The sequence below is a fragment of the Euphorbia lathyris genome, chromosome 9 (assembly GCF_963576675.1).
Source record: "Euphorbia lathyris chromosome 9, ddEupLath1.1, whole genome shotgun sequence".
Taxonomy (NCBI): Eukaryota; Viridiplantae; Streptophyta; class Magnoliopsida; order Malpighiales; family Euphorbiaceae; genus Euphorbia; species Euphorbia lathyris.
The window spans coordinates 43174305-43199621 of NC_088918.1; positions in this window are offsets into that span (position 1 = coordinate 43174305).

Genomic DNA, 25317 nt, shown 5'->3' on the forward strand with positions numbered 1-25317 from the left:
CTAAAATAATTTGAAAAACATATATTACATAACTATACATATATATACTAAGGATTAAAAGCTTAAAAGTTGAGAAAAAGGGACTGAAATGGCATTTTTTACATTTTGGCAGATTTACCGACGAAAAATCCGTCGGTAAACAGCATTTAGTGACAGAATCGGTAAATTACAGCAGCACTCCTAAATGTTTCCAGATTTATTCAAAAGCTTTAAATTAAATCTAATTCAATCGTTTTGGATTTCCGAACTACAAAAAATGGGTCATAGTCGAAAACGGAAATTCCTAAAACGATGTTTTTATTTTAAAACGTAATTTGAAAATTTCTTTTAAATTAAAAACTTATAATTACAACGTTTTCGATACCCGAACTACCTTTTTATCGGATCACGGTTCGTATTGGGATATCAAAACGAGGTTTTTTATTTTAAAACAAAACCGAATTTTATTCAACACGAAATGAAAATTAAATAAATACGCTAATTAAATAAAGTGTGACAAAATAAATAAATAACTAAATGAATAGAAACTATAACATAAAAAATAAATAGAAGAAGAGAATAAATTAAATAAAATAAAGAGTCTAGTCCTCGGATAATACCTTGAATTCGGTATCTGACCGTCGAAGCCGATTGATTCCACGAGCCACGAGCTCCCGTTTTTTTATGAAAATTTAGTAAAAATTGAACTTAGGAAATTTAGAGATTTTCAATTTTTAGGAAAAAAAATGTTTTTTCCTAAAAAAATCAACTTCCTCTCTCTAGAAAAATATTCTAGTGTGAGAAGCTTTCCTTAAATTCCCCCCTCCCTTTTTTGCATGGGGATCCGTGCCTTTTATAGGCAAACGGGTCCCCGGACCAATGGGCGACGCCCAAAGGAAATTGGGCGTCGCCCATTGGGGTTGGGCGGCCGCCCAACCTTGTGTTGGGCTACCGCCCAACCTTGTTGGGCGGCCGCCCAACAATCGTTGGGCGATCGCCCAACGGCGTTGGGCGAGCGCCCAACGCAAGGTTGGGCGCCCGCGCCCGACCTTCGTCGGGCGTTCGCCCAACGGTCGTCGGGCGTTCGCCCGACGTGGTTGGACGCCCGCCCGACGACCCTCGGGGCGTGCCTCGCGCCGTCGGGCGTGCGCACCCCGCGGCCGCCCAGCGCGCGTTCCGCGCCGCCGGACGCTCACACGTCGCGGCCGCCCAACGCGCGCTTCGCGCTACCGGACGCGTGCGCTCAGCGGCCCACGAGAGTGCGCACCGTGCCACCGGACCCGGGCATTGCTCGGACGTCGAGAGCGTGCCACTCGCGGTGCGTCCGACGGACGCCGAGCGCACGTCCCGTGCCGCCGATTTTCCTTCGCTTATTATCCTTTATATATTTTTTCAAAACTTCCGGAATCAATCGCTTCAACCGTCTTGTTTTCAGGTTTTCGTCACAAGTCCTCCGACTCGGTGTCTACAGTTGCCCCTACTTTTCTATTTTGATAGTGACGTGTGTGTTTCGAAAACGTTTTTTGCTAACGCAACACATGCAATGTAAAACATATAAAAGTAAAAGACACGTAAAGAGTAGGAGGGAACATACATGACCTTCGCGCTGCGCGTTCCGGTGTCGTCCTCTGATTCCTTCCATCGCCACCTTTGGAATGGCCATCGATGACTGTTCTTTTCTCGGAATCTAGAGTACGTTGGTTATGGCTCGAAAGCAATTTCGGTGTACGACCGCTAACGGGATGGCTCAAAAGCAACTCAGGTCTGCGATCGCGAGTAAGATGGCTCAAAAGCGACCCTGGTCCACGACCGCGGGTAAAATGGCTCAAAAGCAACTCAGGTCTGCGACCTTGAGTAAGATGGCTCAAAAGCAACTCTGATCTACGACCGAGAGCAAGATGGCTCAAAAGCGACCCTGGTCCACGACCGCGGGTAAAATGGCTCAAAAGCAACTCCGGTCTGCGACCGTGAGTCAGATGGCTCAAAAGCAACTCTGGTCTACGACCGAGAGTAAAATGGCTCAAAAGCGACTCTGGTCTACGACCGAGAGTAAGATGACTCAAAAGCGACCCTGGTCCACGACCGCGGGTAAGATGGCTCAAAAGCGACCCTAGTCCACGACCGCGGGTACAATGGCTCAAAAGCAACTCAGGTCTGCGACCTTGAGTCAGATGGCTCAAAAGCAACTCCGGTCTACGACCGTAAGTCAGATGGCTCAAAAGCAACTCTGGTCTACGACCGAGAGTAAGATGGCTCAAAAGCAACTCTGGTCTACGACCGAGAGTAAGATGGCTCAAAAGCGACCATGGTCTACGACCGCGGGTAAGATGGCTTAAAAGCGACCATGGTCCACGACCGCGGGTAAAATGGCTCAAAAGCAACTCAGGTCTGCGACCTTGAGTCAAATGGCTCAAAAGTAACTCCGGTCTACGGCCGTGAGTCAGATGGCTCAAAAGCAACTCCGGTCTGCGACCGTGAGTAAGATGGCTCAAAAGCGGGGATTGTCTCTGGAGGTAGCATCTCGGAGGTTTAATAGGGACGTATTTTAGTCTGGAATGATATAGACTAACGATTATTTTTCTGTTGGCTGTTGTCTGTATTTTGACTGGTGTTATTGTTCCGTAAAGATTGACTGTTGTCTGGAGTTCATATCTTGACAATGTTGGTCGCTGTCTGGGAGAAATGCAGGCTGAAACGGACTGCAAATCGGAGGTCTGTGCACCTAGTAATTAATTATTTACTTTTTACCTTTATGTCAAATCGTACTTTTTTCACTATTTACGGGAATGCCATTCCCTTTTCCTATATAAGGTGGTGGGGTTTCATTTCAACCCCACACATTTTCTCTCTTCTTTCTCTCACTAGACTTCAATTTGGATTATTCTCGGGATGGATTTAGATGAATGGGATGGCACTAGAGGCATGGACGAGGTTTACGTAAACCTGGATAGAGTGGATACTTTCCACGACCCTACGACGCATTTGAGCAGGACACACTGCAACGAGGTAAGTAATTTCTCACTTTTATTTGATTCGAACTCTAGGCTTTAGCATTCCTATTCGAACATGATTTGCATGCTAACCCTTAGACTGCCTTAGAGGACTTTAGCTAGAAAACGTGAATTCCTTTACTTACAAGTAGCACTTGTTTATTTTTGTAAGAATGCGCGCTATATGCATGTGAATAGTGACACTACAATTTTATGCATGCTAACGGTGCAAACAAAGTGAATAGTAAAGATGTGAATAGTGCACGTGAATAGTAAAAACTTAGCTAATGCACGTAAACAGTAAAAACGTGAATAGTGAAAACGCGAATAGTGCACGTGAATAGTGAAAACGTGAATACTGCACGTGAATAGTAAAAACTTAACTAACGCACGTGAATAGTAAAAACTTAGCTAATGCACGCAAACAGTAAAAACGTGAATAGTGCACGTGAATAGTGAAAACGCGAATAATGCACGTGAATAGTGAAAACGTGAATAGTGCACGTGAATAGTAAAAACTTAACTAACGCACGTGGATAGTAAAAACGTGAATAGTAAAAACGTGAATAGTAAAAACGTGAATAGTAAAAACTTAGCTAATGCACGTAAACAGTAAAACCTAATCTATGCTCCTTGTCCCCGCAGACGAGGGTGGATTAAAGAATTGACTAAACCCTACGTGAATGACCCTACAGGAGAGATTTTTACAGAAAATTGGTCCTAACTGACCGGATGTCTCTATGAAAGAATAGCTAGTCTTAACACGTTCTTATCAATTGCATGCTTTAGGAGCTGTATTTAAATTTTCTTGTCTTGTTCTTTTTAGTTCATTGAGATTTCGGGGACCACCGCCGAGATTCACTCGTGGTACGATAGGCTAGGTGCCGCGGTGAGAGCCCGCGTGCGTGAGTTGGGCTTCGAGCCTTTTATTGCAGCGTTGCCCCGCACCAACGGGGTATGCGATCGTTTCGGCCTGCGGGCCTTATGTGAGCGGTGGGTTGACTCGACCCACACCTTCCACCTTTCTTTTGGGGAGATGACCATCTCGCCTAGAGATTTCTCACTGCTGACAGGGTTGCGAGGGAGCAACACTCCCGTTCCTTTCCATTTCGATATGATGCGACCACGGGTCGACCTTGCTAGGGTCGCTGCCTTTATTGGACCGGGAGTTCGTCTTTGCGCCAAATCTACTCCAGCGAAGTTTATTTCCACCGCGAGCCTCTTGAGTCGGCGAGATTTCTGTGAGACAGACGATACCGACTTGGCGGTTCGTAGCTTCTTAGTGTATACTCTGAGTGAGACAATTTTCCGCACGAAGGGCGGAAAGGTACACGCAGGTCTCATTCAGGCGCTCAGCGATCTGGATGCAGCGGCTTCCTACGATTGGGCGGGGGCAGGCTTAGCCTTTCTCTACAAGTTTTTGGATCTGACTTGCAGGAAGCGCAAGGATTTCGGTGGTTACACCTTTGCTCTGCTGGTACGTGACGCCTTCTTGACTTGCCCGTCTTATCTTCTTCGCGTTTTTCACACTCCTAGTCCTTATTTTTACCGCAGGTGTGGGCGTATGAGAGGCACATCCTTCCCAGCCAGTCTCGATCTCGACCGAGAGTACCGAGGCCGCCTTTCATGACTCGATGGAGGGATTTTGACTTGAGCATCGAAAGGAGTCGGACGGTGCCACGGCTCCTAGATTGGATCGACTCGCTGACCCTCACACAGGTAGATTTTGCCTAATCATGCTCGGTTTTTGTTTGAGTCTTTCTGACTTTCTCTTTGTCATTTTTAGATTAAGTTCAGGTGGGACGACCTCGACTTCGGCCCCGATTATACATATGTATCGATGATCCAGGAGCAGCAGTGTGTGCTCACCGGCCCCTGCGTGCGGGCATGGTATTTAGGGGATCGAGGCATCACTGGAGTTAGGGACGCTCACTGGACTCCGGGTGAGATCCCCGTCTCTATGTTCGCGGTGCGGACCATGCCCTTATCGATCGTTCGTCGGGACTTGACCCGTCGGTTTGTTGGGAGAGCGGTGTGGATTCACGCCGGGGGCCGTGAGCCTTACTTGTCTACTCTGCTGAGCGCGAGGGATGCCCCGGCGGCAGCGATGGAGGTGGATCCGGTGGCAGATGTATTTTCGAGGGAGGCTGTCGCGGCAGTCTTCGGTCAGGAGGAGGTCCCGGTAAGTGGTTCCATCCCCTTCTTATTTTACCTTTCATTCATGAGATGTTTAGGGGTTTTTATTGTGTTTTTTTTTTTTTGCAGGAGGGGTCCTGGAGGAGTGCCCATTTATCTGATTTCCTTGACGGTACTCGAGCTCAGACGCCTGTGTGCGAGCAGCCCTACTACGTCGGCGAGTCCTCCAGCGCTGCCCGACCGGAGAGGTCTTCCCTAGGCGTGCCCCTACCAGACTACGGGAGAGATTATGCCACGATTTGCTATGACGAGTCCGGGGCAGCTTATGCGGGATTCGAGGCGGCTCCTCCTATCTTCTCCTCGAGGGTCCCATTTGATCCTTCAGACGCTTCTCTGACCACGAGGGAGACTTGTACGGATTACGTGGGGCTGTCTGGTTACCTACGAGATCGCCTCAGCTTGCGCTGCACCGATCACCTGGTATGTATCATTACTTTACTTTAGTGTAGTGGAATGTATGCATGTATGTATGATTTATGTTTTTGCCTATGCTGCTTTTTATCTGTTCTTCTTTTTTTCTTCTTTTTCTGTAGAGTGATCTGCATGTCCACGAGCGGAGGCGGAGCGAGTTGGTGCGGGAGGCCGACGCCCGGGTTGGTCAGGTGTATCAGGAGAGAAATGACCACTGGTCAGGGATGATGCGACGGGAGACTGAGGGTCGCCTTACCGTCGAGGAGAGGGCGCATGATGAGTCGATCAGGCGCCTTGCTGCAGAGGAGAGAGCACGAGCTGCTGATGAGAGAGCACGCGCCTTTGATGAGAGAGCGCGAGTTTCTGATGAGAGAGCGCGTGCTGCCGAGGAGGCACTATCTACGGAGCGGGCATCACACCTGAGAGATTTTGAGGACTATTGGGACTTCCCTCCGTATTAGGCTCGTTACGTATTGCTTTGTAGCTTTCATTATTGCTTTATAGCTTTTATTAGAATTTCCCCGATGTATAGCTGATGTATAGGGAGTGGGGTGGATAGTAGGTAGGCTTTTTGTGAGAAGTAGGATAGGAAATGTATAACTCGTGATTCATATTACCATGCATTCAGTAGATTATGATGATTCCAATCATTCTCGTCAAATATATTCATGCCTTTATTTATTTACAAACAACAGAAATACTTAGTCTCTTATACATTGTTTTTGTAATTGCTCAAGTCATAACTATTGTTACCAGGATCCGCCTTTCGGTTTTCGGATCCCGGCGATTTTTCTCCTCTCCTTTTACTATCCCGGAATTTTTAAATGAGTGCCCTTTCGGGTTTTCACCCATTGGGATTTCCCTTATTGTTGCATAGGTCGCCCTTTGCGGGTTTTCAACCTATCGGGAATTTTTTTTTTTGTTTTTTTACGAAAAGTATTTCTTAAGCCTATCCAGGTTGGTAGGTTCGGAGAATTCCATGCCGTCCATTGTGGTTAACTTCACCGCTCCTTTGCTTAGTATCTTCTTCACAATGAATGGTCCTTCCCAGTTAGGCCTGAACTTCCCCCTCGGGTCGGTGTGCGTCACACGGATCTGTTTCAGCACTAAATCTCCTTCTTTGATAGGGCTGGTCTTGACTTTTTTATTGAAAGCCCGAGCCATCCTTCTTTGATATAATTGTACATGGTAAAGTGCTTCCATCCTTTTCTCGTCAACTAGAGCCAACTGCTCACATCGCCTCTTCACCCATTCCGTCTTGGGGATTTCTGCCTCCACTGCGATTCTCAATGATCGCTTTTCGATCTCAATCGACAGGACTGCTTTTGTTCCGTATACCAAGGAGAATGGCGTTGCCCCAGTCGAGGTTCTAATTGTCGTGCGATAAGCCCACAACGCGAGTGGGAGGTGCTCATGCCAGTTCCGATGTGATTCCACCGCCTTTATTAGCTGCTTCTACTGCCCCATTAGCTTGTCGACGGTACGGAGAAGATCTGTGATGTTCAATGCCATATTCTCGGAACAGATTCCTTACTTCCCCCTGAAACTGGACCCCATTATCCGTAATCATGTGATGAGGCACTCCAAACCTGGTGATCAAGTATTTTTCAATGAACTTTCTCATCTGCTTGGATCCCAGTTTGCTAAACGACTCTGCTTCTACCCATTTGGTGAAATAATCGATGGCGACAGCAATAAACTTATGTCCATTTGAAGCGTTAGGCCTTACTTCGCCGATGATGTCAATGCCCCAGGCAGCGAATGGCCAAATAGGTGCTAACACATGTAATTCCGTGGCCGGAAGATGACTGCAATCGCCGTGGATTTGACAATCGTGACATTTCTTCGCATACTCGTTACAATCTCTTTCCATGGTGAGCCAATAGAAGCCTTGCCTTATGATTTTCTTTGCTAACACCGCTCCTCCCATATGGGCTCCGCAAATTCCTGAATGCACCGATTCCATCGCCTCGTGGGCTTCTCCCGCATCTAAGCACCTTAGCTGTAACCCATCGATGTGCCTTTTGTAAAGTAAGTCGTCGTGGATGACGAACTGACGAGCTAACCTTCTAATCACAGCTTGATCCCTCGGTTCTGACTCTGCCGGATATGTTCCATTTTTCATGAAGTTCACGATATCGAAATACCACGGTTTTTCATCTGCCTCTAACAGCATTACGTCCTCGTAGCATGGTTTGTGAGATCTCCTTAATACCAACGGTTTCGAGGCAAGGTTCCGGGGGTTGTCCCAAACTGACACCAAAGTGGCCAAAGCATCCGCCGCCTGGTTCTGCGCTCGAGGAATGTGATAGAAACGACACTCCTTGAATCTTTGTGCCAACCCTTCTAGCCGATCTAGATATGGACGTAGCCTTTCTTCCCTCACTTCCTAGTTTCCTTGTGCCTGTTCGATGATCAACTTGGAGTCACCCCAAATTTCGACATATGATGCTCCCAGTGCCGCTAATGACTCTAAACCATAAATGCACGCTTCATACTCGGCCATATTATTAGTGAGAGGGAAGGATAACTTCTTGGCCATCGGGATCCTTTCTCCTTCCGGTGAGGTAAGTAGTACTCCTACTCCGGCCCCATTCGAATTAACTGCTCCATCGAAGAACCTTTTCCACGGTATAACTTCGATTGCGTTCAAGTGCTCATCGGGGAAATCATAACTTATCTCTTCTTCCTCTGCATTAAGGGGTTGGTCGGCCAGAAATTCTGCCACGGCCCTCCCTTTGATAACCTTCTTCGTCACATATTCAATGTCAAACTCGGATAAAAGCAACAACCATCTGGCTAACTTCCCCGTCAAGGATGGAGTTCAGTATAGATACTTCACGGGGTCCATCCGAGAAATAATAATCACTTTATACGATTGGAAATAGTGCCGCAGTTTCTTTATCAACCATACCACTGCCACACATGTCTTTTCGATCATGTTGCACTTGAGCTCGTACTCCAGGAATTTCTTACTCAAATAATACACCGCGTGCTCCACACCGGTGTCTCCCTCTTGAGCCAACATTGCCCCAATAGATCGCTCCTCAATTGCTACGTAGAGGAGAAGCGGCTTTCCCAGTTTAGGCGGTCTCAGTACTGGCGGATTAGACAAATAGCTCCGGACGCTCTCCAAAGCTTGCTGACACTTATCATTCCAAACAGCGGGTTGGTCTTTCCTTAGCAACTTAAAGATTGGCTCGCAGATTGCGGTGAGTCTTGCTATGAACCGACTGATATACTGCACCTGCCCCAGAAACCCTCTCACTTCCTTCTCATTTCTCGGCGCCGGCATCTCCTGTATAGCCTTCACTTTATCAGGATCCACCTCGATTCCCTTATTTCCGATTACATAGCCTAAGATTTTCCCCGACGAAACGCCGAAAAAGCACTTCTTCGGGTTTAACCTTAGCTTGAATTCTGCAATTCGGGCCAAAAACCTCTCGAGCGCGGCAAAATGCCCTTCTCTTATCTCTGATTTGACCATCATATCGTCCACGTAGACTTCTACCTCCTTGTGTATCATATCATGGAACAGTGCTGTAGCCATTCGCTGGTAAGTTGCCCCGGCATTCTTCAAACCAAACGGCATTACTCTGTAACAGTATGTCCCCCACTCAGTTGTGAACGAGGTTTTTGCTTTGTGCTTTTCGGCCATCTGGACTTGCATGTAGCCCATGAAACCATCCACATTCGTGTGTAATACACTTGACGCTGCACTGTCGATCAATACGTCGATGTGAGGCAATGCGAACTCATCCTTGGGGCATGCCTTGTTAAGATCTCTGTAATCAACGCACATCCTCACTTTGCCGTCCTTTTTCGTAATTGGTACCAAATTTGCGACCCAAAGGGGATAGTCGATCACTTCGATGAATCCTGCTTCTAACTGCTTCTTCACCTCCTCCCTGATCTTATCTGCCCATTCGGGTCTCATACGTCGGAGCTTCTGCTTTACGGGCTTTGCTTCGGGATAAGTTGTAATGCGGTGAGTTACGATAGATTGATCAATTCCAGGCATGTCTTCGTATGTCCAAGCGAATACAATTTCGTATTTTTTAATTATTCTCTCAAATTCTTTTCTCTCTTCAATAGTTAATGCTTGAGCAATTTGTATAAGTTTAGGATTTTCATCCGTACCAAGATTGAAAGTTGACATTTCTATCGTATTTATTTCAAATGTAGGCATGTTATATGAATGAGAATGCATGGAATGATCATGATCAACATCAAGCAAGTAAGCAAAATCAGAATTCATTTCCTTGATAGCATGGGTGATTACATCATCTGATTCAAACAAAGCGGTAATACAATTTTCATCATCAGGGTTCTCGGGCTCCTCATGAACCTTGGAGGTACTGGGCTCGTCCACCGCTCTCGCAGTTGCTTTAATGGTGATGACTTGCTCCTCGACATTCAAATCCAGCATCATAATCTCCTCGACAAAGCAGCTCGCCTTTCCTTTGCCCCAGTCGGCAACATCATTGAAGATTTCGAACCCTGGCAGAATCTTCCCTTCTGTGCTAGTCCATGCCTCGGGGGTCCCTGAATACGCCTTCCCATGCCCCTCGTTCACGAAGTACTTCCTCAAGCCCACTTTTCCTTCGCCACTTGTGTTGGATGGACCTCCCTGCTCATATCCCAAACCCCTCCGGGTTTTCTGACTCTTAAAATCCGAAAATTCTGGCAACCCCTGATGGTGTGCTCCTAAGCCCATTCCTGGGATGAAACCTCCCTTCATCATCTTCACCACGTCGGTGGTCATGCTTGATTCGTAAATCCCGGAGACTTGGAATCCGGAGAAAAGTTGAGGCTCAATTCCCAATGCTGCCACCGAGCTCAATTTCTCAGCTCTAATTGTCACTATCGCCTCCCCGAAGGGGAATTTAATCATTTGGTGGAGAGTGGAGGGCACACCTCCCAGCTTATGGAACCAAGGGCATCCCAACAGTACAGCAAAGGTTACCGGTATATCCAGCACGGTGAACTCAGTTTCTTCTTCATACGGCCCCACTTTCAACTTGGCCTTAAAGACTCCTTCAATATGCCTACGGCTATCATCATATGCTCTAATCACAGTTTCAGAGGCTGTCAAGTTTCCCCTCTCCACTCCCAACTTCGACAAGAGTTTCAACGGACAAACATTAATAGCCGATCCATCATCGACCATCACACAGCTAGTCTTCTTTCCGTTGATTTCCGCTCGGATATACAAAGGCTTATTGTGAGCCTTCCCCTCTTCTGGGAGATCCTCGTCAGTAAATGTGATTTCAGCCTTCTTTCGGGCCACAATTGCTCCCACTAGCGCTGCCGGCTCAATATCGGTGGAAATAACCAGATTCTGCAACTCTTTCATCAGGTTCTCACGATGGTACTTAGAATGGCATAAGACTTCCCAGACTGTGGACTTAGCTTGCGTCTTCTTCAACTGCTCAAGAACTTGGTCATCGGGCTTAGGAGCCGACCCTTCTCCAATCTTTGTTTCTATCATAGGTGCCTTCCCCTCGGCCACTCGCCCTGACCTTGTCATGACGGCGATTTCTGGCTCATCATCCGATTCATCCCAAATGTTAATAGGAACCCTCTGATTGGCATCTTCCTCGTCCGAAGAACTCTCCCAAATGTCCACAACCATTAAATCCATGACGTGAGGAACATTCAGATTCAAGTAAAAGGGATCCGCCGATCCATACAAGGCCCAACCTATCAACTCATCATAATCCCGGAGGGACACTCTGCTCATCCTTCTGGCGGCCAACGGAATAACACCTCGTTGTATGCACATAAGCTGCACCTTATCGCTCATTGTTTCATGACACTGCTCATAACGGTGCCTCCACCTCCTAGCATAGTCCACAAATGGTTCCTCGGGGAACTGCCTGATCCTATCCAGATCCTCCAGGGATCCCGTCCATGGAACATACATCTCATATCTTGCCACAAAGGCACTCCTGAGCGGTACCCAATGACCCATTTCCTCCTCTAATAGGCCCTGGTTCCATAACAAGGCTTCTCCCATTAAAGTTTCCGGGAAATGTTCGTGTAATTCACATTGCGGGAATCCGGCGTCATACATATGATTGCGGAATAACCTCGCGTGCTCCACAGGATCCTGGTATCCACCATACCTAGGCATTGCTAACACCGCATCAGGTGTTTGGTAAGACGGAGAATCAGGGGTTTGCTCTGCTAGCATCCATACTGTATACTCCTTGATAAATCTCTTCGTCATTGCTGCCCAATCGGTCTTGACATACATTGGCAACGACATGTACCACATTAACGGTTCACCCATCAACGAATTGCAAAACAAGCTAGTGATCTCTTCCTCTTTAAAACCCAAAGGCGCCATAGCCGACAAGTAGAAGTGAAGGTGCTCCATAGGGTCCTTGTTGCCATTATATTTGCTAACCCTCGGTAGCGGACGCTTGATAGGTCCAATCTGCATTGCGAAGCGCTCTGCGGCCCTGTCCTCGGCTCTTTGGTACTTTTCTAAAAACAAATCCGACAACCGATCCCAATCGTGCTCGATTAAATCTTGGATTTCGTGTTTCAGCCTCTCGCAATTCTCAATTGTATGCCCATAACTGCTATGGAATTCACAATACCCTCTAGCCTGTATCTGCGGAGTAGGTTGAGCTTTGTTATATGGGGTAAGGGCTTTCAACAATCCCTTTTTCTGCAGACGCTCAAAAACCTTTACGTAGGTCTGATCGAACTTGGCGAACCGTCTCTTTTCAATAGCATTAAGATCAACCACTTTCACTGCTGCGGATTCCGTACTCGCACTAGGCCCTCCGGCACTATATCCAGACTTCGTCCACTTGGTATAGGCTTTCTTTGGCTCCCCATCCCATTCAACAGTCAAGGCACAACTATACATCTGATTGAAATCAGTAAATGGCATATACCGCAACTCATTCTTGATATACGGCAACGTGTTGCCAACCACCATTCGGATCTGATCCTGCTCGAGCGGTTTTTGTTTCATCACTGCGACCTTAGCCCTCCATCTTTTCATAAAATCGGAAAAGGATTCCCCAGCCTGTTGCTTAGTGCTCTCTAACTCTTTCAAAGTAACCTCAAGCATGGTGTTAAAGCTATACTGAGCGATGAATGACTTCGCCAATTCCTTCCAATCCCTCTTTGTCACCACCGGCAATGCATGGAACCATGTGAGGGCAGCCCCCTCTAGGTAGGTGTTAAACAGCCCCAAGACTTGATCCTCAGTCAGGATCGTGTGCTTCATCATAGCAACATACTGATTCATGTGAGCAGTGGGATCCCCCGTTCCATCGAACTTTTTCATGTCAGGGAGACGAAATTTCAGAGGCAAAGCTGTTGCCGATAAACAATTCTTCAAGTTATAAAAGTCCTGACTCCCGGAACTTCCTCCACGCAAGTCCTGTACTTCCTGTGTGATGTGTTGCCTCCACTCCTCTTCCTTAGCTTTCTCTTTCTATAACTGTTTTCGGATATAATCCTGATAATCCTCCTCATTCCCAAAGCGAGGGCCATCGTTCACCTCATTCTCAGCACGCTTACTACCACTCTTGTTGTCCTTCAGTGCTAACTCAGCTAGCTGGGCCAAGATCGCGGCCAGCTGATCATTGATATTGTTCACAGAATTCTCCAATTCAGTCACTTTCTCATCGGTCGCCGACATACTGACGGAAGACTGAGTATACCCAGACGAAGATGATTCAGAAGCCACAACTACTGATTCTGAACTGTCTACTCGTAGCTGATCAAACTGTCTGACAAGCCGATTACTCTCGCGAAACCACAACCGCTTAATGATGACGTCTGCGCGAACGGTATCCATTAGTATGTATGCATGATTTTATATGCATGATTCGTGGTGTGTGCGTTTATTTATTTTACGGATATATAAGATAAGAAGAACAAACGTTAGTCTAATTACACGTATCACAACATCTCTCTTCCACCCTTATTCCTCCACACACTCGTTGGTCCAGGTCTCTTTTCTAGGATTTTGGTTTGGGGCTCACATTGCGGTCCAGGGGACGCGTGATGCCGTCGATTATTGCGGAAAAATAAATCATTCACCATACAACACAGTTCGTTTTGACGTACCAATGTTCAGTGACTAAGATATCGACCAAGCGGATTGTCCTTTCGGAATAACTCGTCTTTTGTCCTTTCGCGAGACGCATTAATTCGGGTTTTGACTCCCTTTGAGCGCATCTCAGTTTTTAGACGTGGTACGAGTTATTCTTCTAGTCCAATCGTTCGTTATTGTCAATGATTCATTCCCTTTTGTTCGCGTGGGTTCGTGTCTCGATTTTTGGATTACAACGGGATCTTTTGGATCTATCGAGAGACATAACCACGTGTTTATTTAGTGATGGAATCACTTTTGGATTTTATTTTAGGGAACGGACTCATCGCGTAACGCGTTTGTTCTTAGCGTCGAGGATCCGTTTGCTCATTTTAGCTACGTGAAAAGACGGCGAGTCTTATTTTGAGCGCACGGTAACCTTTCGGCTAGCAACAGTTCGTTGTTCTTCTCAATCCTACGGGATATATCATCTTAGTGTGGTTATAGAAAACCCACCTTTCGTTAAATCGCGTGTTTGTTCGAAGCGAGGATACCACCGTTTTTTTTCCTTTAGGTGCGAATTTAAGCAAACACGTATATCGGGCCATATTTCTTGCAGTTTTGGTAACGTTCGAAATGATCGAGTCGTTAGTCAAAACCCGCAGTCTCGTCCATATGGCGCAATTATATGGTTTGGCTTAATTCGGCTTCGAGATTTTAAACGGGGTATACACTCGTCCGAGGCACGTATTCAACGACATTGGTTTATTTTCTTTAACTACCTCGGGATTGATATATATCGTAGTCTCGGAATGATTTTGGTCGATTAGTTCATTTTTCTTTTCTTTTATTTTCTTAGTCACCTTTGCGGACACATCCATTTCTCTTAAGAACGACACGAGGCATAACGTAAAAGCTCATCTTTTATTCGGAAGGGACGGGCTACTTGTGCGAAACTTTTTACGTTACGACAGGGTCGTTCAAGACAGAAATGTTCTTCGTTTTCGTTTCTTTATGATCTCGTTTTATCCCAATTTATCTAAAGAATGTGAATAACGGCTATTGTTAATATAGTCTTTTGTATCGAAATGTAACTATCCTTAACACCGAATCGATTCATACTAATACGTGCTTACGTCATAACGTATTTCCTGAACACGTGCCTTCGTCGGGACACCGAAAGGGACAAGGCGGGTCGCACATGTTCATTCATACGAGATAACTAAGTCGTCTTTAGTTCAAATTGTTTTGATGTTTTTAGGGTAATTAGTATGTCGATTCATAAGTATATATTAACGCATCGTCTCATTTTCTTTACATACTTTAGGATTAGACACGTATCATGGCGGTTTGAAAACACGAACTGATTCATTTATCACATCAAAAATAGTAACGGGTAATCCTATGGAAACTTCTAAGGCTACTATATGCTGACACGGCTGACCGCGGGACCTCACAGGACCGCACAGATTCGCCCCTAACGAATGGATGGGGACCCTCTGGCGCCTTACTGTAAGGGGGAACTTACACTAGCCTCTTTCGAGCGACGAATGGACTCTCGCTAGAGGTTTCGTGGAAATTACCCAAAGGGTTTGCAATAATGCACATGAATGCATACGAAAAGAAGTAAAACGATCCGTCCCCGTTAAGGGCTTAATACACGCCTTCCGGAATCAAATTTCTCGCTTCCCCAGCAGAGTCGCCACTTGTTAGACGAGGTGCCGCGGCCTAATCTCTCGGGCGGACCGGGGGGTGGACAACCTCATGGCGACGTAAGCGGTGATTGGCGCCGAAAGCAACCAATCGTGGAATCAAGCTGCTCGGCAGGACCGGAGCTCGGAGATATGGAAGAGTCGCCACCCACGAATGGGAAAATGAACACCGATCCCTTGCGGGAGACCGGTGTGGGTTCGGGAAACTTAGGTACGAGCCGAGAAGGCTAGCTCCTTTCCAGAGAAAGGCTACTAGGCACCCCGACATCGCCCGGTTATGAACCACCGGCCTCCTACTCAGCATGTTAGGCGATAAAGGACTAATCGTATACTTCTTTAAGTTTAAAATTCATTTGAAACCCTTTTCTTTCTCTTTTTTTTTGAAACCGTTTTGAGCATATTATTGAAAAGCCATATTAGTAAAGAATCACCCATTTATGTTATACATACACAGAGAGGGGGGAGAAAGAAGTGGTTTATTTACAACCGTATTTAAAAGTCATGTCGTGTGTTTATTCTACACTAACTTGTTCCCCCAAAACGAGTTTATTTACATGGTTCGCACCTTAATCGCCGTTGGAACGATTTAGGTGCGTTTTAAAACCCCGTTTGATCAAGTTTACCCGAATCGCCGTTGGAACGACTCGAGGGTTTGAAAACATTGAGATAAAAACCTTTGATGAGAAAACGTGGTTAAACATACAAGTCAATTTTATTTTGTACAAATCATTTAAGAAAACGATTCAAAACTCTATTATTTACAATGAAAACGATTTTAATTACAAGGCTCGCTTAATCCGTCGTTTGGAACGGACTAAGGTTTTAAAGCGTGATGTTTTAAGAAACGATTTGAAATGTCAAGAAAACACTATTTATTTACATTAAGAATCTCTAAAAAACCTTTTAGTTTAAATAATTAAATTGAAAACTCTTTTTGTGATTTATTTTCCTCATTTTTCCTTAATGGATTCTCTACTTATTACAATTACAATAATAAACCCCTTTAAACTAATATTCACACTCAAATACTACTTATTTGGAACATGTACCCATGAATGGGCCAAAAGAATAAAGAAAATAATTTAGACATATATATATATACATTTAAATCAAAAAAGAAGATATGAAAGTAAGAGTTAACACAAAAGGAACTATATGTATATAAAAATAATAGGTACAATATATCTATGCTTTAAAAATGTGAAAATAGTAAGTTAATCCAAAAATAATTTTATTCAATAATCACTAAAATAACCCAAATGTTCCAAAACTATACATATACATAACTAATATAGTTTTAAATACCAAAATACCATATACTAATATATATTAATTATTTCCCAAAATACCAAATAACTAACGTTTAAAACATAACCCAAATTGATAAAAAAAAGAATACATATATATACTTATACTTATATAGTAAAATGGAATAAAAAACGGTATACTAATATTCTACAATAATTATATATGTTAAAGATCTAAAATAATTTGAAAAACATATATTACATAACTATACATATATATACTAAGGATTAAAAGCTTAAAAGTTGAGAAAAAGGGACTGAAATGGCATTTTTTACATTTTGGCAGATTTACCGACGAAAAATCCGTCGGTAAACATCATTTAGTGACAGAATCGGTAAATTACAGCAGCACTCCTAAATGTTTCCAGATTTATTCAAAAGCTTTAAATTAAATCTAATTCAATCGTTTTGGATTTCCGAACTACCAAAAATGGGTCATAGTCGAAAACGGAAATTCCTAAAACGATGTTTTTATTTTAAAACGTAATTTGAAAATTTCTTTTAAATTAAAAACTTATAATTACAACGTTTTCGATACCCGAACTACCTTTTTATCGGATCACGGTTCGTATTGGGATATCAAAACGAGGTTTTTTATTTTAAAACAAAACCGAATTTTATTCAACACGAAATGAAAATTAAATAAATACGCTAATTAAATAAAGTGTGACAAAATAAATAAATAACTAAATGAATAGAAACTATAACATAAAAAATAAATAGAAGAAGAGAATAAATTAAATAAAATAAAGAGTCTAGTCCTCAGATAATACCTTGAATTCGGTATCTGACCGTCGAAGCCGATTGATTCCACGAGCCACGAGCTCCCGTTTTTTTATGAAAATTTAGTAAAAATTGAACTTAGGAAATTTAGAGATTTTCAATTTTTAGGAAAAAAATGTTTTTTCCTAAAAAAATCAACTTCCTCTCTCTAGAAAAATATTCTAGTGTGAGAAGCTCTCCTTAAATTCCCCCCTCCCTTTTTTGCATGGGGATCCGTGCCTTTTTTAGGCAAACGGGTCCCCGGACCAATGGGCGACGCCCAAAGGAAATTGGGCGTCGCCCATTGGGGTTGGGCGGCCGCCCAACAAGAGTTGGGCGGCCGCGCCCGACCTTCGTCGGGCGTTCGCCCAACGGTCGTCGGGCGTTCGCCCGACGTGGTTGGGCGCCCGCCCGACGACCCTCGGGGCGTGCCTCGCGCCGTCGGGCGTGCGCACCCCGCGGCCGCCGAGCGCGCGTTCCGTGCCACCGGACGCTCACACGTCGCGGCCGCCGAACGCGCGCTTCGCGCTACCGGATGCGTGCGCTCAGCGGCCCACGAGAGTGCACACCGTGCCACCAGACCCGGGCATTGCTCGGACGTCGAGAGCGTGCCACTCGCGGTGCGTCCGACGGACGCCGAGCGCACGTCCCGTGCCCCCGATTTTCCTTCGCTTATTATCCTTTATATATTTTTTCAAAACTTCCGGAATCAATCGCTTCAACCGTCTTGTTTTCAGGTTTTCGTCACAGGTCCTCCGACTCGGTGTCTACATTAGTATTTCCTTAGGTTTGCCCTTTTATTCCGTCTCTGGCTCGACGGAATAATTAGATGATATGTCCATAACGACAATGTATGTGAATGTATATGTCTGATGTATGCTAAAGCAAATCAAGACTAAGTTAGATTATGAGACCTAAAATAAAATCCCTCATTAAAAAGGTTAAATAAATAAACAAGTTATTAAAATCGGTTGCCCCTCCCTAATATTATAATTCAGCCGGCAGTGCTGGGGGCCTTTGGGTTGTTGAGCAAACTCAAGCTCGGGGTCTTTTTGGTAACACCTGAATTATCGAAAATTACTTTTCATGAATATGGGGTAATACTTAAATTAGATTATGATAATTGGATGAGCAAACTCATGTTGTCATAAACTAATGGGCAAGATGGTTGGGATTAATGTGAATAGCATATTAGTTACTAATGTAGTTAGTAACCCAGTAACCTAGGAATCACATTAAAGATGTGATTGATTACATGAATCTACCTTAGAAATGAGACTAGCTTGTTGAGCAAACTCAAGGCGAAATCTCAGGAGTTAGGATCCTAGCTCACTGAAGGATTTGTGAAATTCTTCGAATTAATATGGAGGGCTATTAATTTGGCAAAATAGTGGGAGCAATCTAAAATAAATTAAAAGGCCTATAATTTTAGATTGATATACTTTAAGCAAATGAATGACATACGTTTACTCTTTCTCACTCTCAGGTTTAATTAAACGCACTCTTAAAATCATGACTAACACCAATCTGCAAAACATTCTTACCGATAACAAATTGAATTGTTCAAACTTCACCGACTGGTATCGCAACCTCAAAATTGTTTTGAAGTTCGAGAGGAAAGGGTATGTACTTAATACACCGATACCCCCTTACCCAACGAATGATGCTCCCTATCAAGAATTTTATGCTTACTTGAAGCATAAATCTGATGACGATCAAACGGGAGACATCATATTTGCATCTTTGACACCGGAAGTAAAAAGGCAACTACATTCAGATATGGATGCCTATTCTATGGTCAAGCACCTAAAAGAGTTATTTGTGAATGAAACTCGGTGCGAGCGCTTCGAAATAACAAAGGAGTTATACAAAAGCAAGATGCAGGTGGGCACATCTGTAATGGCACATTGTGCCAAGATGATCAACCTTATCACCAAGTTTTCTAGTATTGGAGATGCGATGGACCATGAACTAAGTGAAAACTTACTTCTTCAGTCCCTCCCCGAGAGTTACTCACAGTTCATCATGAACTACCAAATGAGTGGCTTGCAAACCTCTCTTGTAGAGCTTGCACATATGCTCGAGTCATTCGAGCCCATTATAAAAGAAAACGAGGAGATACTGGCCCTTGCTATTGAAGGATCAAGAAAAAGGAAAGGGATCTCTCCCAATCCAAACCATCTTGATAAAGGCAAGGAGGCTGTGCTCACCGAAACGAAGGGAAAGGAATTAAAGAAGCCCAAAGGAAAGTGCTACTATTGTGGTGACTTGGGGCATTGGAAGAGGAACTGCATGGAGTACATAACCTTCCACAAGAAGGAACATGGCGGTGCTTCAGCATCTGGTATGTTTTATATTGAAATAAATATAGTTTCACAGTCTGAATCTTGGGTACTTGATACCGGATGTGGATCTCATATTTGTACAAATATGCAGGAGCTAAAACAGACTAAGGAACTAAAGAAAGAAAGCATAAACTTGCGAGTAGGAAATGGAGCAAGAGTTGCCGCCCTCGAAATTGGAGATTATGTTTTAAATTTTCCCTATGGGCTTGTAATAGAATTAAGGAACTGTTTGTACGTTCCGCAAATGTCTCGTAACATTATTTCTATTAGCCGTCTTGTTGACGACGGTTTTCATATTTCAATAAAAGACAAGAGTTGCAATTTTTATAAAGATTCGATCTTTTATTTTTTAGGAATATCACAAAATGGGATTTATGTGTTAGATGACAAAATTCCTGTTTTTGAAATTGATACCAAAAGACATAAGCTAGATAATTCAACTTACTTGTGGCATTGTCGTTTAGGCCATATAAACAAGAGACGCATGCTAAAGCTACATTCAGATGGGCTTATAGATCCAATCGATCCCGAATCATTAGAAACATGCGAATCATGTTTAAAAGGTAAAATGACAAAGACACCCTTTAGCAATAAAGGTGAGCGTGTATCAGACACTCTAGGACTCATTCATTCAGATGTATGCGGTCCTATGTCAGTCCAAGCAATAGGAGGATTCAGATTCTTCATAAGCTTCATAGATGACCATACCCGATATGGTTACATCTACTTGATGAAGCACAAATCAGAAGCTTTTGAGAAATTCAAATGCTTCAAGAATGAAGTAGAAAATCAATTAGGAAAGAAAATAAAGACGCTTCAATCTGATCGAGGTGGCGAATATCTTTCAAATGATTTTCTGAATTATCTAACTGAATGTGGGATATGCTCACAATGGACACCTCCCTATACACCACAACACAATGGTGTATCCGAGAGGAGAAACCGTACCCTACTAGATATGGTACGATCCATGATGAGCATGGCCTTACTTCCAAAGACGTTCTAGGGCTATGCCTTAAAAACTGCCCTCTTCACCCTAAATCGAGTACCAACTAAATCCGCTAGTTCCACACCATATGAATTGTTCGTTGGTAGGAAACCCGTGTTCTCATTCATGAGAGTATGAGGTTGTTCAGCATTTGTCAAACACATTGCGTCCGATAAACTAGATTCGAAATCTGATAAATGTTTCTTCATTGGATACCCTAAGGAAACTGTGGGATATTACTTCTATCATCCAGATGATCAGAAAGTGATAGTATCCAAACATGCAACCTTCTTAGAGAAAGAGTTTCTTGAAGAAACACAAAAGGGAAGCATGATTGAACTTGACGAAGTTCAAGAAGAAGAAACACCGACTGAAATAACAGAGGCGGTTGAGGTACCCGAAAGAGTCCCATTAGATGAGACTCCAGTGCCACCTATTCGTAGATCACAAAAAGTTCGTGAACTCCCAGTTAGATATGGTTTTCTAGTGGGAGATGATAATGAGGTTCCCGTGTTAGACGACGAACCCGAAAACTACGAAGAGGCCCTTACTAGTCCAGATTCTAAAGCATGGCTTGAGGTCATGGATTCTGAAATGGATTCCATGTATACTAACCAAGTGTGGACTTTGGTTGATCCACCCGAAGGGATAAAACCCATTGGGTGCAGATGGATCTTTAAAAAGAAGACAGACATGGATGGAAAGGTTAGCACCTACAAAGTTAGGTTAGTAGCGAAAGGATATCGTCAGAAGCAAGGAATTGATTATAACGAAACTTTCTCTCCTGTGGCTATGTCCAAATCAATCAGAATCATGCTTGTAATTGCCGCTCACTTCGATTATGAGATTTGGCAAATAGATGTGAAAACAGCTTTCCTAAACGGAAACCTGCTTGAGGATGTATATATGATGCAGCCTGAAGGTTTCATATCGAAGGATGGAAATAAAGTTTGCAAACTTCAGAGATCCATTTATGGACTCAAGCAAGCATCAATAAGCTGGAATAAGCGTTTTGACAAAACCATAAAACAATTTGGTTTCGAACAAAATTGCGACGAAGCTTGCATTTACAAGAAAGCAAGTGGGAGCTCTATAGCATTTCTCATACTATATGTGGACGATATATTATTAATGGGAAATGACATTGCTCTACTATAGTCGGTAAAAGTATGGTTATCTGGTAACTTCTCAATGAAAGACCTTGGTGAAGCAGCTTATATACTTGGTATAAAGATCTACAGAGATAGATCGAGAAGACTGCTTGGTCTTTCACAGGCTACATACATTGAAAAGGTGCTAAATCGGTTTAGCATGCTTGAATCGAAACGAGGTAACTTACCTATGCTACATGGAGTAAAGTTAAACAATCATCAATGTCCTAAAACCGATGATGACAAAAGACGCATGGCTGTAGTCCCGTACGCCAGCGCAATCGGTTCGATTATGTATGCTATGCTATGCACTAGACCTGACGTAGCATTCGCTTTATCTGTAACGAGTCGTTACCAAGGAAATCCGGGAGACGAGCATTGGATTGCCGTCAAGAACATTCTTAAGTACTTGAGAAGAACTAAAGATATGTTCCTAGTGTACGGAGAAGGTGATCTGAAAATAGAAGGATTTTCAGACGCAAGTCATCTCACAGATGAGAATGATTTTAAATCCCAATCAGGATACCTGTTTATCTTGAATGGGGGCGCGGTCAGTTGGAAGAGTTCCAAGCAGGGAAGCGTAGCTTTCTCTACGACCGAGTCAGAGTATATCGCAGCTGCGGAAGCAGCAAAGGAAGCGGTTTGGATAAGAAAGTTCATTACAGAACTTGGTGTGGTGCCTGGCATTGTAAATCCCATTACACTGTATTGTGATAACAATGGAGCCATTGCGCAAGTAAAGGAACCACGGTCTCATAATGCGTCCAAGCATTACCTTAAGTGATACCACATCATAAGAGAGATTGTGGCTAGAGGAGATGTGAGAATAGAAAGAGTACCTACAGAGGACAACGTTGCAGATCCGTTAACAAAGCCCTTAACCCACAGAGTACATGATCGTCATCTAACTTCTACTGGGATAAGTTTTAGAAACAATTGGCTTTAGTCCAAGTGGGAGTATGTTGGGGTTTAGTGTCCTATAGACAATTGTTCTAGGATACAAACTTAATGTAAATGAATTGTTCTTTATATCATTTGTTTTAATGAGATATATGTTTTATAACTATATAAAGGCAATCCCTTTTAAGCACTAAATAAAGTCTAATAAAAGGAAATCCGTAAGTTTATTTAAAGTGATTATAAAGTGTTCATACAAGCATGAAGTGAGACAAAACTTTATAATAAACTGATAAACTTAAAACCACCCCAAGTCAAGTGATATGTTTGGGATTGATATATCACTATTGAGACTTGTATGTAACAATGTCTTCTGTCCAACAGAAAGCTGATCTCACAAGCTTCATATATACAGATATCTGGACAGTTACATAGATCCGATGAAAAGTTGTTCATTAGGATTGGGGATCCGATTTGAGATAACAGGATGGGTAGATTCATCCTTGTCACCTGTTCATCTCATTGGTATTAATAGGTATAACTAATCCTCAGACTCAAAGGAATATTAATTGGTATTCTGGATTACGGAATGTGACGCTTTGACTCTGGTGTAACACGATCCTTAACAGAGATGACTCTGGGGTGTGAACAGTAGACGTTGGGTATCACAGGAAGTGATTGCGGGATCGTTATATATTGGATTGAGCATTTATAACTCCCGATAAATGGGAGATACATCCAAGGATCGCTTGTGGAAGACTTGACTCTAAATCCTTGCAAGGTGATAGCTTAAGACTTGAAATACAGATTTCACTTAACCTATCTATTTGAGTTGACTCGGCCTGTACAAGTAAAATGAACGTCTCGCTATATGTGACTTGACATCATCCATAGTCATAAGATTCAGTTCAAGGATGTAGTTGATAAAGGATCGAATTATATTGTAACTAATACGGAAAGGTTAACGACAGAATCAACATGTCTTCTTATGGCTCTGGGGGAATGATTACGGACTTGCTCATCACACACTCTGTACATCATTCCGTTATGCAAAGATTAAATATAATTCTTTGAAAATTATTTAATAACGTTGCATACGGCTAGAAGCAATAAGAACCTAATGGGTCACACATAAGACTTGGAACCTAAAAGAGAGATAGATGTTAATTAATTGATGGAAGCCCAATTGAGCCCAATAAGGCCCATGGACCAAGGGGGGGGGGGGTCGAAATTCATGTAGTGAAATACATGAATAATTAATTTTGATTTTGTTAATTCTAATTGGATTAGGATTATGAATTAAATTAATTAAGAGATAAATAAGTTAGGAGTTTTAATTAGATTATAATACTCCTATTATTATCCAATAAGGTTATTATTATTATCCTTGATATATTAGATATATAATGAGATAATAATTAGGAATTCTATTCCGAATTGAATTCCTATTCAGTAACATAATTCTATCTAACTAGGGATTAGATACAAGAGATTATAAATACCCCTCCCCTAGGATTTTTGAAATCCACTAGTGCAAACCCTAGAGTGATTTTCGAAATCCCCTATAGTGCAAGAGAGAGAAAATTCGACACCCCTAGTTCGAGGACGAGATTTCTCTACGGCTTCCTTCCGATCAATTGATTTCATCTATTTCTTTTATCCTTGATCTTGTGTTGATTAATTAGAGGCAATCTACTTTGGTTTCTATTCAATGGTTGATTCTAACTTAATCTTCCTGTGTTTTATTTCGTGATTGGGAACTCGGAGAAGAGTTGTGGGCACTTCATTAACAACGGTAGATTGATCATCAAAAGGTAATTCTTCTTATCCCTCTTTATATGAAATAACGATTAACGGATCCTAGGGTTAATGGAAATAGGTTAAAAATTTTATATTTCCGCTGCTATACCTTAGCCTAATTTCCAACACAGAGCATGGCACAAAATTTCTTCATGACCTCTGCATCTGCCACAAGCTCCAGACTCCACCAAATGCCTCCTTTTCCTATCAGAATTAGTAAGTAACCTATTTTTAACCCCTAGCCATAGGAAGCTTCTAACACGGTATGACACTTTTAAGGCCCAAATCATTTTCCACACCCCTGGATGCGACGTATCCAAATCCTGATAGAAAGCCTGAAACGCCGATTTACAAGAATAGGTCCCGTTGTTTGTCAAAGACCAACAGTAACTATCCCTGTCTTCAATTTTACTACTAATCTGAACTCCTCTAATTCTAAGGACTGACTCCAGACTAAGATAAGAATCAAATTTAGCCCAAATCCACTCACCCTTAGAATCCACCACATCTGCAATCCTCCAGTTCAGACTTTCTGAAGGCGGTAAAGAAACACAGACTTCCAAAAGAGGCTTTTTACCAATCCAAATATCATTCCAAAAGCTTATGGATCTACCATTCCCGACATTTCATCCAATTCCTGAACAAAATTCAGCAAAAACCGCATTAATGCCTTTCCAAAGAAAGGAACAATTACCCACTCTATCCTTGGGACCCCCA